Genomic DNA, 14,970 nt, shown 5'->3' on the forward strand with positions numbered 1-14,970 from the left:
ATTCTCTACATTTTTACCAATTGTAGTTTCTGTAATGGTCTCCATTTTGTTCCAAATAAAAATTTCTTTGATGAGTGATGTCTTAGTGTTTCTATTGCTATGATCAAACACCACTACCAAAAGCAACTTAGAGAAGAAAGGGTTTGTTTCAGCTTATAGGTTCATGCTACAGTCTATCACTGAGAGAAGTCAGGGCAAAGACTCAAGCAAGTCAAGAAACAGGAGCCTGCGCTGATCCAGAGGTCCTGGAGGAGTGCTGCTTACTGGTTTGTTTCTCTTAGCTTGCTCCATTTTTCTTCCAGAATCTAGAACCATCTTCCCAGGAGTGACACTGTCCATGGTGAGCTGTGCCTTCTCCCAGCAATAATCAATCAAGAAAATCCCCTACAGACTTACTCATGGGCCAATTTTATGGAGGCACTTTCTCAGTTAATATTTCTTTTCCCCAAATGATCCTAGTTTGTGTCAAGTTGACATAAAAACTGGCCAGTACAAGCAGTGGGGGCTACACTTACCTGTGGGTATAAAGATAAATACTTTGAATGCAGTTATATAAATCTTGCTGCTTTGATAAATTGGTAGTAGATTCTCCTCTAAGATCCATAATCTCACTATTTCTGGGGTAGTTAGATAGGTTTCTTTTACCAGGACTGATTCTCTTCCATTTGAGCAGGCCTTAACTCCAATTAGACATCTATTGGTTAGTGGCAAGATATGATGACTTCCACTACTGCACTCTTGGCGTAATCATACTGGTTGTCACAAGTGTCACAGCTGGTTAGGACTATTGATAACTTGCATAAAACTTACAGAGGAGGCTTTCAAGTCAGATCCAGTGCAAATGCTCCAGGTCTTATGTCTGAATCGCACAGTGTCCTCAGCAATAGATAGGTTTTGGTGAAGGCTATTTTTGTGGTTCATTGATGGCCTCTTTTATCTGTGCTCACATATCCTTTCTTCAGCAAGGGCCCATGATGGAAGAGCACTTATATCTTCCCCTACAAATAAGAGAAACTAATTCCACCATGAGGGGCACCATCCTCATGGCCCTATCTGTACCTAAGACCATCACACTAGGCATTAGTGCTTTGTGGCATAAATATGGGTGGAGTAACACAAACAACTCATAATATTCCCCTTCCTGTGAATTTCTAAGACCTTTTATTTCTAAACTTTAGCTCTGTGTGAAGAATGCTATCTATGAACAATAAAATCTCCGAAGATTCTTCTGGCCAAACAAGTGGGCTTTAACTCTCATTGGCTTGCAGGGAAGACGAGTATTGAGATCAAAATAACCATGAGATTGAAGGAGAGTTCAAAAGAACCAGAAATGGACAAAAGACAGAGTGAGCATGCACAGGGATGGCATGGTGTGTTCCTGGAGACATTAGCTGGTGTATGGAGGAAGGAGATAAGCTTGGCGGTGAACACCACGCCGCCCCCGTTCCCCCTCTGCGGTAAACATTGCAAAGGGATGCTTCAGCTTCCCAGATCTCAGGTCTCTAAAACACAAGCTTCAAAAGTGCTCAGAGAGCCATCGAGGAAAACTTGCAAGCTCTCCCGTGGGCCTGGACCACAAAGAAACCACAGAAGGTTTAGGAGATGCAGAGCTTTGGTTTTTAATGACACTGAGAGAAGTGTAAGAAGGCTGAGCAGAACCGGGAAGATGAAAGATTCTAAGCATCTCTAATGAATGAGGCTGAGTGAGGTGACTGGAGAGAGTGGGGTGAGAGCCACTGTTCAGCAAAGGTAATGAGGCAGTGCAATGTGACATCACAAGAGGAGGATGTCCTATGAAGTGCCAGAGGGGAACGTACCCAGAGAGGACAGCTTCTGAGAGCTCCCACTAAGTCGGGGAGAGGCTGGTTCATGGCTGTGTCTTAGACAGTGAAGCACTCAGAGCAGCAAGAAGCAGTTGATGCAGGGTTTGGCCAGTGAGTGCCTAAGCCCCGCCATTTCTCTGCATGTAGCTGAGAGTAAGGATTGAGACAGCTAGTGGACCTTCCCATGCAGCATTCATTTCTTCCATTTCTTCCCCTTTTTTTAGCTTCCTCCTTCCATAGCCATAAGGTTTGGCACTTGATCCAAGTCTGGCCACTAGGAATACAGCATTCACTAAATAGTTGGCAGGTGACTCATAGAGCAGCCACATCAACATTATCAACTGCAGGTTTTGCTGGGGGTTGATGAGCAGGTGGGCAAGATCCTCTTTAGCTCCTGGAGCTGAGCTAAGTGGGATGTCACTTAGAAGCTGCCAGTAGACATCTCTAACATCACTACAGAAGGAGGGTGCTGGGCTGAGCTGGGCTCACAGATGGAGTGCCTGGATCCAGCTGTGTTTGAAGCTTCACAGACCATATCCCTTTCTTGACACTGAGCTGGGTTTCTGCCATTGAGGAATTCGTCTGCTAACCCTCTTTGCACATAGGAGTCTGGTTTCTTCCTGATGGCCAAGACCTCAGTTCAGGATCTCAGCATGCAGTCTGAATCCTAGCTACGTAATAATTGTGAGACTTTGTTCCTGTTGCTCAAACTTTGTGTGCCCATTTCTTCATCTTCGAAATGAAGAAAATGCAGCAGTAGCTTTTTAGAGCGTGGGGAAAATCAGCGAGTCAGTATAAACCACTTACTTAGAACTGTCTTCACAAACCAAGTTCTCTAATATTAGCAAGACCACCACATCTCATACCCATGTGTAGCCCAGGACAAGAAATGACACAGGGATTGTGCTAAGAGCTCTCTAATACTCAACCTGCTATTAGGATTATGGACCAACTCTGACTGGCCTTCTGTCTTTATCTCCCCTCATGTTCAAAGCCTGCAAAGGTCAATGGGAACATTAATATGAAGGCCTTCGTCACAGATGGAGCCAGACATGTCACAGAGAATGGAAGGGAGCATCCCAGCCTTCCTGCCACCGGCCAAGGCAAACACTCTGAAGGGGCCGAGCAGTCTGTATCACTGACGGTTAGTGGAAAGGGCACTGAGCAGATTTGGATAGAACAGAGGAGAGTATAGGTCCCTTCATCCTTTGAAACTTTCCCCAAGAAATCTGACCCATGTTTAAAAGTTACCTGTAGGCCTGTTACCTGTGTAGTAATTGATCCACACACTCCTGATCTTTCACTCTCTGCCTTAAATTGTCCATACAGAAAGATAAGAGGTAAACTGTGAGTGGAGCATAAGATAAGAATCTGTGAGATCACTAAGACCCACTTTCTGGGATTATCCCTGTAGTGACGATGCTGCTTTTCTTTGACATGTGGTAGGATAGCCCTCTAAATGCTCAGGATTCATTTTCAATTCTCCCCATGTCAGAACACACACAAGCCCTTTCTTCACAGACCCTCAATTATTCCTGTTACCATGGAAACCACTGCCTGTGTCAGAGCACCTCCGAGCGGGTGGGAAGGAGGCATGAGCTGCTGCCATGGCAACATGCCTCTCTACAGCAGCATCTCAGAGTCTGTGCCATCTTGTTTCCAAAGAGAAGGAATGGTTTCTGGAAGATCTGAGTAATTTCCCAGGCTGGGAGGTGGGAACTCAACAACTTGACCCTCATCAGTAGTTCAGTCAGCTCTCTGTGCCTGTTGTGAAATGACTCAGAAAGAAAGGTCACGTCCGTGTCTGAAATGCTCAGAGAGGGCAGAACCCATCTGAAGCTGCAGTATCAGCCCACTGCTTTCGCTTCAGTGTTAACACTGATGTTCATATGTGCATGACCTGGTTTGAGAACATCAAAGGTCAAAGGCCTATAAGCCTGAGCACCCAGCTCCTTGAATTCCAGTTCTTGCCTGGCTATTTCCTAGCTGTGTTGTTGTGGCAAGTCAACTTGCCTGTGCCTCAAATTTCTTTTCTGTTGTAAGGATGATAATAATTGTCACCATTGCACAAAGAAATATCACCAAACATATGAAAATCTCTAAACTCCATCAAGATGGTCACCAATGAATATCTAATGTGACAATCACTCGCAATAATTAGACTGTTTAATTTATGTCACACGTCACAAGTTTAGTCACTGTCCTGGACTAGTATACAGATGAAGAGAGTCTAGGCCACCTATATCCTCTTTCTGGAGCATACATTCTTCATAAGGACAAGTCATCCCTAAGAGGGACATATATCAACTCCTGAGGGTAGCAGAGAAAAAAAAAAAGCATTATTCTTTTGTACACTGTTCTGGTTGGCTTTCATCAATTTGAAACAAGTTACAGTCATCTGAGAAAAGGGAATCTCAGTTAAGAAAATGTCCCTATTAGACTTGCCTGTAGGCAAGCCTGTTACACGTTCTCATGTCTGATGATGGATGTGGGCTGAGGTCTACATACCAGCCCAGTCCAATGTAGACATGGCCACCTCTGGTCAGGTGGTCTGAACTGTGCAGGAAAGTAGGCCGAGCAAGCCACGAGCAGCAAGCCAGTAAGTAGGGTTCCTCTATGGCTTCTGCTCCAGTTCCTGCCTCCACATCCGGGTTCTGATTGAGTCTCTGCCCTAGTTCCATAGTGGACTATGAAAAGTGAAAGATGAAATAAACCCTCTCCTCCCCAAGTTACTTTTGGTCCTGGTGTTTATCACAGCAACAGAAGCATAAGTGAGACATACATGAAGCTCCATGATCTGGGCAGGATGTAGTATACACACAGTGTGTCCCTCCTGCTAACATTCTGTGGGCAAATGTGTAGAAGGCAACTAATGGGGAAAGTGTCTGACAAGACCCTTTGAGTAGGTCACTCCACAAACAGGACAGTCTTCGAGAGTCATCTGTACACACAGCTAGACCCAAACACTGAATCAAGGCCAGAACTTCCAAATTAACACACACACACACACACACACACACACACACACACACCACAGACACTTTATTGGCAGGACAAGCATACTTTGCATATCAATCCTGAAAGACTTTCCACTACTCAAGAAAATGGCATAAACTTGTTAGAAGGAGGGCTGAAAAACCCCAAAGTTGCTATTATTCTTTCCCTGGTAGTTCAGAATTTAAGCTTTGGCCAGCACTACAAAGCTAAATTCCCAAAACAGGTCCCAAAACTTAACACCCTTTTATTAATGTCACTGAAATAACTAGCCCCTAAGCATTAGTGTTGCAGGATATTTGATCATCCTGGGAACCCCAAGACTGTTGTTTGTTGGAAAAAACCTGTTTTTAGTTGTGTGTGGCTCAGCCTTAGCACAAACCTTTAATCCTTCTGGGTGGAATTGAAACATGCCTTTTGTACACACCTTTATTCCACACAATGAATGTGAAGTTAGTTTGTAGAAGGAAGCAGCCATGTTTGAAAGAAGATGTCTAATTGAGTGGCAGACAAAGTGATGAATCAGAGAAAGATTTGACAGAATAGGATCTGCCATATCCCATGAGAAGGGAGAAAAAAAGGAATGCTACGTAAGGGACAGTGTAGACAGAGAGACAAGAGGGAAAAAAAAAAGGAGTTTTACAGAGACAGGCTGAAGAGAGAAAAGGCTAGATACAGGTAAAGACAGAACAAGCCAGAGAATGAGAAGGAGCCAAAAGATTAGAACAGATTGACAGAGTTAGTTGAGGCCAGGCAGAGCAAAAAGTCAGAGGCTGAGAAAGAAGCCAGTTTGGATGGAGAAGTGTTTGAGCCAGAACAACTGAGTTGAACTAGCCAGCCAGAAAGAAAGGGGGGAGCTTATTCAGCAGTATATCTCAGAGGCTGAAAACTTTCTAGGCCTAGATTAGCTTGTACAGAGGCCAGAAGCTTCCAGGACTCGGCAGAAGGGAGCAGTAAGCCTCCAAGACCACAGTTAAATCTGGTGAATAAGTTACTATTCCACATTAAGATATTTTTCTTTTTTTTTACCTTATTCTTCATTGTGTGTGTGTGTGTGTGTGTGTGTGTGTGTGTGTGTGTGTGTGTTTGTTAGTTAGGGTTTCTATTCCTGCACAAAACATCATGACCAAGAAGCAAGTTGGGGAGGAAAGGGTTTGTTCAGCTTACACTTTCATATCACTGTTCATCACCAAAGGAAGTCAGGACTGGAACCCAAGCAGGTCAGGAAGCAAGAGCTGATGCACAGGCCACGGAGAGACGTTGCTTACTAGCTTGCTTCCCCTGGCTTGCTCAGCCTGCTTTCTTATAGAACCCAGGTCTACCAGCTCAGGGATGGCACCCACAATGGGCTGGGCCCTCCTCCCTTGACCACTAGTTGAAAAAATGCCTTACAGTTGGATCTCATGGAGGCATTTCCTCAACTGAGGCTCCTTTCTCTGTGATATTGCCAGCTTGTTTCAAGTTGACACACAAAACCAACCAGTACAGTGTGTGTGTGTGTGTGTGTGTGAGTGTGTGTGTGTATGTGTGTGTGTGTGTGTGTGTGTGAGAGAGAGAGAGAGAGAGAGAGAGAGAGAGAGAGAGAGAGAGAGAAAGAGAGAGAGACAGACAGACAGATAGACAGACAGACAAAGACACAGACAGACAGACAGATCAGTCTCCATGGAGTACCAAAGGGGCTGTTAGATTCTTTGGAAAGCTGGACTTATAGAGGCCATAAGCTGCCTGATATGGGTCCTGGCAACCAAACTCTGGTCCTCTGAAAGAGCAGCAAGTGTTCTTATTCTGAGCATCTTCATAGCCTGAGGCACTGAGCTTTTTAATGGGTAAAAATGGGACTCTTCAGCACTCTGAACATCTTCAACTATACATGTACTAAAGATAAATGTCTAGAATAAAGAACTTTAAAAGCTAATCATCAAGAAAATTGATTTTATAGAGGACTCAGAGGTTAGGATCACTGACTGCTCCTCAGAGGTCCTGCGTTCAATTCTCAGCAACCACATGGTGGCTCACAACCATCTGTGATGAGATGTGACGCCTTCTTCCGGTGTGTCTGAAGCTATAGTGTACTCATATACAGAAGATAAATAAATATTTTTAAATGAGCTACAGAACTGAACAGAGTTCTGAAGAAACAGAAACAGCTAGTAAGATTCTAAAAAGTGTTTATCATCTATAATATCCAAGGAAATGTAGATTAAAAGTACTTTAAGATTCCATCTCATCACAGTTAGAATGACTGTCATCAAGAAACCATCATGCAAATGCAGCAAATGCTTGTGTGGATGTGGGAAAGGAGAACTCTGATATACCTTTTGAGGGATTGTACACCAGTTCAGCTGAACTCACATGGGACCCAGACACACCGCTCTGGGAAACCACCACCCAAATGACTCCAAACCTACTCATCCACACTCATTGATGCTCTAGTCACAATAGCTTGAAAACACATTAAGCCTGGACATCCGTCAAGTGTGAATGAATAATGTAAATGCGGTACACACACAACAGAATGTTATTCAACCGGAAAGAAAAATGAAATTTGCAAGAAAATGAATGAAACTAGGAACAACCGCACTGTGCAAGTTAACCCAGGTCCCAGTGGCAAGTGCCACATGTTCTTTTATATGTGGATCACATTTTCAGATGTGTTCATGTAAACTGGAATTCTGGAGAGACCTGGAAACACAAAAGCAGTCAAGGTGGGTGAGAAATGGGGAAGAAGGTGAGACAGGAAAGAGCTTAAACAAAACTACCAGAGTATGAGGTGGTCTTTTAGACTGCTTTACAGGCTGATTTTAAAAATATAAAGCGAGAGAAAGAAGAGATACAAACAACTCTGCCTTTACCAGCAAACTTGAATGTCTTCCTGGAACATGTTTATGTTCTAATTTCATGATTGGTTAAGCAATTCCACATCTACCATGATCATGAGACAATACTTCCATTTATGTTGTTAAAGTTTTGGAAATGAAGGGAGAAGCCCCAATAAACCAGCATTTCCCCCAAAGGAACCCCACAGACAAAATATTCCTAATACTTTTTGTTCATGGCTTGGCTTGGAGATCACTGTTCACTGGAAACAGGCCCATGCACACAGCCATGTCGACCTGAAACGTGTCTGAGGTTGGGTTTGTCTTGTACAGATGTCTGTACTCTCAGGCCCCTGTCGTGACCTCATGCAGCCTCTTGAAGGATGATCCTAATCCGATAAGATGATTTCATGGATTTAAAAGCCATGAAAGACTGGAAAGTCCTGCAAGCCCATGTGTGCCTCTTTCAGACCCTGAACCTGGATTCTGGGACCAGACTCCCACATCCTGACTCCAGCATTGCCAGGATGGCTGTAGAGATTCAGCCGAGTTTCCTCTTCCCAAGTCTGTGCTTTCCTTATGTGAATGTCCCCAGGGTCTGCTCTGAGGAGTCAGTGCATACCCAGTGAGCCAGGACTACCCCACAGCTGATCGTAGTGAGCACTGCACTTAGTTCTTGTACAATAGTAAAGAAAATGACCCGATTAGCAACTTGTGGTCAATTGTGCATTCTAGCATGGACCAAGACAGGTGGAAATAAAGCCAGGCACAAAGAAAATGGGGAATGTGCTCTGGTAAGCTCTGGTAAAGAACAGGAAGAGGCAAGGCAGCCGGATAAGAAAAGCTGAAGGATAAACCCCAAGAGAAAATAGGAAAGGGGGGAGCGAGGGAGGGAGGAAGGGGGAGGGAATTCCTGTGTGTGTTCATGCCTGTGGTTATATGTATTCATGGGCATACCTGTTTATGTACATGTGTCATGTGTATGTGTACACGTGTGTGTGTGTGCACAGGAGCACACAGGGGTGCTACTTGGTCTTAGATAGCCTCACATACACACTATGAACAAATCCAGTCCCTAAGTACTTTTACAGTGCAGCCAGTCACAGATACAATTCCAGAAAAGGCTGCTGTGGCCTGGGCAAACCTGGACGATGGGGATACACTAATCTAAATTATACCCTTGGTCCTCTGACTGCCAGCCTCTGTCCAAGTAAGATCTTAAATACAGGTCTGAGCACACAGTTTACCAACCACCAAGGCCCAAGCTGTGTTTACGGAGCAGCTGAAATGGCAGGAGAACCCACAGAAACAACTTACTGTTGGCTCACAAATCACTGTGTTCAGACTCGGAAGTCACAGGTCAGCTCCTGCCCCTGCCCTCACCCAACAGGCACACTGCCCAGGTGTCCCAGGTCCAACCATCAGGGGTGGAGACATTACTGACATATGTGTGTGTGTGTGTGTGTGTGAACACATACTGCGGAGTACCTGTCCACACAGAGTAGCATAGACAGCCCCCCATGGCAGGGGTTGGAGGGAGCTGTGTTTCTGTTTTTGTACACTAACGTACTGTGATCAGGACTAAAAGACAGACATAGCCCCACCATGCCTGAATATCACAGTGATATAAAGGTGTCTGACCTTTAATGGTCACTTATTCTAAGGCAGCATGGTGCTAGCCCCTTCCACCGCAGAATCACATTTATTCCTCAGTCTGTGTGATATCGCTTGCTGCCCTCATCCCAGCTCTGCAGAAGAGGGTCGTGGGATTGATTCACAGATGCTAGAAGGCAGCTCAAAGCCAGGAACCCTGTCAGTGTGGAGCAAGGCTTTGGACGGTGTGGGTTGGACCATGGTCCGCAGGGAGGCAGAACACAGACACACTTTCTATCTGGACAAGGGGGAGGGCTATTAAGCATTCCTGTGACTTAGTCAGGGATACTATTGTTGTGACCTATGTCCAAAAGCAAGTTGGGGAGGAAAGGCTTTATTTGGCTTACACTTTCACTTTGTAGTCTGTCTGAAGGAAGTCAGAACAGGAATTCAAACAGGGCAAGAACCCAGAGGCAAGAGCTGGTACAGAAGCCTCGGAGGGGGTGCTGCTTGCTGGCTTTTTCATCATATCCTGCTTAGCCTGCTTCTTTATTGTCCCTGGGACCACCAACCCAAGGGTGACCCCACCCACAACAGGCTGGGCCCTCCCTTGTCAATCACTAGTGAAGAAAATGCCTTACAGCTAGGTCTCATGGAGGTACTGTCTCAACTACGGTCCCTGCCTTCCAGATAGCTCTAGCTCGTGTCAAACTGATACAAAACCAGACAGCACACCCAACTACCCCAAATCTTCCATCTCAAGCTGCAAGGCTGATATCACACAGGGTTGGGTGTTAAGTTGAGGCAGGAGGAGAGCCAGGAGGGCTTGACTTAAGTGGTAATAAAGGCCCTGACCTATAAAGGCTCTATGAATTCACAGATTAAAAAAAAAAAAATCAAAACAATGAAAAAGGGTTGTTCAAGGCAATATAGTAAGTTAGTGGGAAAGCCAAGTCACTGTCCCTCGAATAGTCCTACCAATGTTAACAACGAGTATGGTGCGAGCACTAAGTGCTTGGCCGTCAGAAGCTCTGCTAGTTACACTGGTTCAGTTGTCCCTCCACGTGCCTGTCCTTCTCTGCTAAAGCACAGAGATGTTAAACAGTTTGTACACAATCACACAGCTTAGAAATAGTGTCCTTCGAGGCCATACAAACCTTTCTCTGTTTCTCTCTGTCTCTCCTGTTTTACTCTGTTTCTCTCTGTCTCCCTCCCCACCCCACCCCCTTTCTCCACACAGCTGCTCCACCAGCTCTCCCGAGAATCTTGGCGATCTTTTCTTGGTATTAACCTCAAGAGCGAAGAAGAAGGTTTGCTGGTCCAGAACCAGGGATTGATCTTGGAGAATGAGGCCCAGTCCTCATCCCTGCTGTGTAATGACAGCTGCCCACGCAGAGCTAGGACTCAGGGGTGACTCACAAGGAATAGCTTCCTGGGCCCTTCGGAAAATTCCATTTCAATCAGGTGTCAACTTAGATGCAAAAACTTACAAAATTCAGAAGCAGAGCTTTTGAAGCAGGGTTTTAAACTGCACCTTGCCCTTTTGTAGCTGTAAGAAATCTTTCTTCTGGTAAGCAGGCCAGGGATTGTGTGACCTCACACCTCACCCACAAACACTGCTGGGAAGCTCCTCAAGGCAAGCCAGTAGCCAGGCTCCTCTCCTGAGGACTTCCAAACAAGCTCCATCCACAGAACACTCAGACTGCCCTAATGGAAGGACCCTGCTGTTGGGATTCTGTAAACCCCACTCCTCAATTACCTGGCAACAGCCAGGTATGCTCCACCCCAGTTATCTGACACTATAAAATAGGCTGCTTGGCCCTCTCCCCATCTCTCTTCCTCCTCCTCCTCTCTTTCTCTCCTCCCTCTCTTGTGTTCCTGCTCTTGCTCTCCCCACCTTGCCCTCATCTCCCTCATTCCCTCCCCCACCTCTGTCCACATGCTCATGGCTGGACTTCTCTCCTCTCTCCTCTCTCTTTCTGCCTCTCCTACTGTCTTAACTACGTCCATGACCTGAATAAGCTCTATTCTGTACTATACCATCATGTAGCTGGTCCCTCGGGGGAAGGGATTCCCAACATGGGTCCCCCAGAGGCATCCCCCTTGCCCCCAGGCCTGGCCGCACCTCCATGGGCCATATCTCCACCCCACCCCCTATTCTCTTCATCCTTTTCCTAACACCAGCTCTTACTCTGCAAAGAGTCGAAGACCAGACCTGAGATCCCACCAACCCTCAGCCTGGAAATCTCCACACTTGAAAGCCTCCTGACCCCCAAAGAAACACTGTATAAACACATGCAGTTTGTTGGTGTGGTGTGACTTTGTTGTATTCCTGGGCTTCTGACTGCCAGGCTACCTTTCCCCCTGGGAGCCGTAACACAACCAGCCCCACCCCTCCCCACTCCACTCTTCCCAAGACAGTTGCATGGATGGTAGGTGATAATGATCTCCTCTAGAGGGCACAAAAAGGTGGGGAGGGGCTTTCAGCTCAGGTTGAAGGAAATGCCTGGGCTGCCCAGCCAAATCTTATCCCCCAGCTCCACGCCCCACTCTCTCAGAACAAACAACCAAACAGAACAGAACTTACACCTTGTAGAACAAAGAGGATCTAAAAGAGGCCATGCTGTCTGGCTGCACTGACAGGAAGTTTCAGAACAAATAAAGCTGCTCTGGTTAAAAAAAAAAAAAATCTAACAAGGTTGTCCCTGAGGAAGGTATGCAAGAGTTGTTCCCTCGAGCCTTAGTGGAAGCGTGCCTGTGTTTGTCAAAAATCAGTCAAATGTACCCTTATGATCTGTAAATACCACTCATGGAAATTACACTCCTATTTTTAAATTACCAGAAAATATATTATTGTGCTCAGCTTGACAGTTTATATTCCACAGTAGCATCTTAATGAGGAATCCTTAAGTAATGGAGGCCAAATCAGGAGCCTTACAGCATCATAGCATGTCTTCAGGAGCTGATGGGTCTAGGACCTCCGTCCTTCTCCATCACTTGGCCTGCTTTCCACCTCAGGTCTTCATACTCTTCACGGGGCCAAAGAGAAACCTGCCACTCCACACTTAGCCTGGCTACTCCACTTAGCCTGGCTACTCCACACTTACTGCTGCTACTCCACACTTACTGCTGCTGCTCCACACTTACTGCTGCTGCTCTTCCACACTTACTGCTGCTGCTCCATACTTACTGCTGCTGTTCCACACTTACTGCTGCTACTCCATACTTACTGCTGCTACTCTACTTAGCCCAGCTACTCCACACTTACTGCTGCTGCTCCACACTTACTGCTGCTACTCCATACTTACTGCTGCTACTCCACACTTACTGCTGCTACTCCACACTTAACTGCTGCTGCTCCATACTTACTGCTGCTACTCCACACTTACTGCTGCTACTCCACTTAGCCCAGCTACTCCACACTTACTGCTGCTACTCCACACTTACTGCTGCTACTCCACATTTACTGCTGCTACTCCACACTTACTGCTGCTACTCCACACTTACTGCTGCTACTCCACTTAGCCCAGCTACTCCACACTTACTGCTGCTACTCCACACTTAGCAATGCTGTATCACACTCACCATAGACTTTCAGCCTGGCAACCCTGAGCAGTGCAGGGAGCCCTGGCTGCTCACTATTGTAAACTCTCTGTACTTATTCTGCTAACCCTCCTGAAGACAGGAGTCGGGTGTTCCCCAAAGGGACAGCAGTTGCAGGTCCTTTGCAAACTGTGCTTTGTTATTTGTGATGATCCTTGCCATCAAATCCCCTGGTCTGGATAATTAGGGAAACTGATTAACTGAACTGAGAAACAGCTCTTAGAAAAGGTTCATTTTAGAAAAGTGAACCTTTCTTAAATAAATGGTGGTTTCTTACCTGAGGCAATGCTGTCATTGTCACAAGTCCTGAGCTGAGGAGACCTGCATTGGCTATGCTTCTGTTGGGCCTGATTAAACTTAAGGAAGGAAAAATTTATCTCGGCTCACAGTGTAAGCACATACTATCATGGCAGGGAGCCCTAGTGGAAGGTGCAGCCTGAGGTTGGTGTGTGTGTGTGTGTGTGTGTGTGTGTGTGTGTGTGTACAGAATCTGGTTCTATGAGGAAGCAGAGAGAAGGAAATCCCAGGTCCAGGCCTGCAGGCCATAGGATGCTGCCTACACTTAGGTCAGGTCTTCTCTAGAGTATTCTGATAAACCTGCCTCTCTAAGCAATTTTTCAAGTCCATCAATCTGGTAAAGAAAATTGATGCCTTTCGCTGTTGCGTCCGCAGCCTCGAGTACACTCAGGCTACAATAGAGACTTGCCTCTAGTGTCCTCCACTGTGGTAAAAAGGTCTGGTTGGACCCTAGTGAGACCAACAAAATTGCCAAGGCCAACTCACGTCAGCAGATCAGGAAGCTGACCAAAGATGTGCTGATCATCCAGAAGCTGGTGACTCCACTCCCGGGCTCGCTGCCGGGAAAACACCTTGGCCCGACGGAAGGGTAGGCATATGGGCACAGAGAAGAGGAAGGTACTGCCAACGCTTGCATGCCAGAGAAGGCGACCTGGATAAGGAGGATGAGGATCCTGCACCAGCCTCTCAGGAGATACCGAGAATCTAAAAAGATTGACCACCAGGTGTATTCCAGCCTGTACCCAAAGGTCAGAGGGAATGTATTAAAAAAAACAAGCAGATTCTCATGGCGCACATCCACAAACTGAAGGCAGACAAGGCCCGCAAGAAGGTACTGGCTGGCCAGGCTGAGGCTCGCAGGTCTAAGACCAGGAAGCACAAAAGCGCCGGGAGGGGCTCGTTCAGGCTGAGGAGGAAGAGATCATCAGGACTCTGTGCAATGAGGAAGAGACCAAGAGATAAAGCTTCCCTCATGTCTATACAGAGTGGCCTGGCTGTGGCCTCACATGGACCAGTCATTAAAATAAAACAGGCCTAAAAGAAAGGAAGAAAAAACGAAAGAAAGAAAGAAAGAATGAATGAATGAATGAATGAATGAATGAAAGAAAGAAAGAAAGAGAAAAGAAGAGAAGAGAAAATTGACTATCATAAACTCAGATACTTTAATTTCTTGCATGTGCATGTGTGGCGTGTGTATGCGCATGCGTGTGCAGGTGCACATAGACTTTGTGCCCATGAATGTAGAAGCCAACCTTTCATGTTGTTCGTCAGAAGCCATCTGCCTTGGTTTTTGCACAGGGCCTCTCACTGGGACCCAGGACTCACCAACCAGGCAAGGATAGCTGGCCGGAGACCCAAGACCCACCTGCCTCCCAGTGCTGAGGTGGAACTCAAGGGCACGTTAAGTAAAGTGAGTTAGACCACAGAGGTAATTCTCATATGTGTGCTCTCCTATGTGGAACCAGATTTAAGGAAGGACTTGAAAGCAAAGGGGAACTCCTGGGATCAGGAAAGAGAGAGAGAAATGGGGAGGAGGTTTCGGAATGACGAGGGCGGGGACATGGTGTCACAAGGAATGTCTTCACACTGTACAATGAGGACACACTCCACACCAACAAAAGAGAAACTGACACTCGGGTTCATTGCACTGTTACAGAGGCGCTGGAAGACCCCCCAGGCACCGCTCCCGAGGAGACCTTCACATTAACTTTATCCGGATCATGGCACTGTATAGGCCTCTATGTCCAGTGTAGAGTAATATCCACGATTTGTGAAGTTTGGGGAGCAAATCCACCCAGCCAGTCATTTGGGACTTGATAAATAGAGCAAGCCAACCCCTCTCC

The 14,970-nt window shown here is 46.2% G+C and overlaps 1 pseudogene across 1 annotated transcript; it reads left to right on the forward strand.

Annotated features, from left to right (window-relative positions):
- The first annotated feature begins 13,476 nt into the window (after nt 1-13,476).
- LOC308435908 (large ribosomal subunit protein eL19-like) lies at nt 13,477-14,089 on the forward strand (annotated as a pseudogene). Its single transcript has one exon. The product of its transcript is annotated as a large ribosomal subunit protein eL19-like (transcript).
- Nucleotides 14,090-14,970: the final 881 nt, after the last annotated feature.

The sequence above is a fragment of the Micromys minutus genome, assembly GCF_963924665.1.
Source record: "Micromys minutus genome assembly, chromosome: 24".
Taxonomy (NCBI): Eukaryota; Metazoa; Chordata; class Mammalia; order Rodentia; family Muridae; genus Micromys; species Micromys minutus.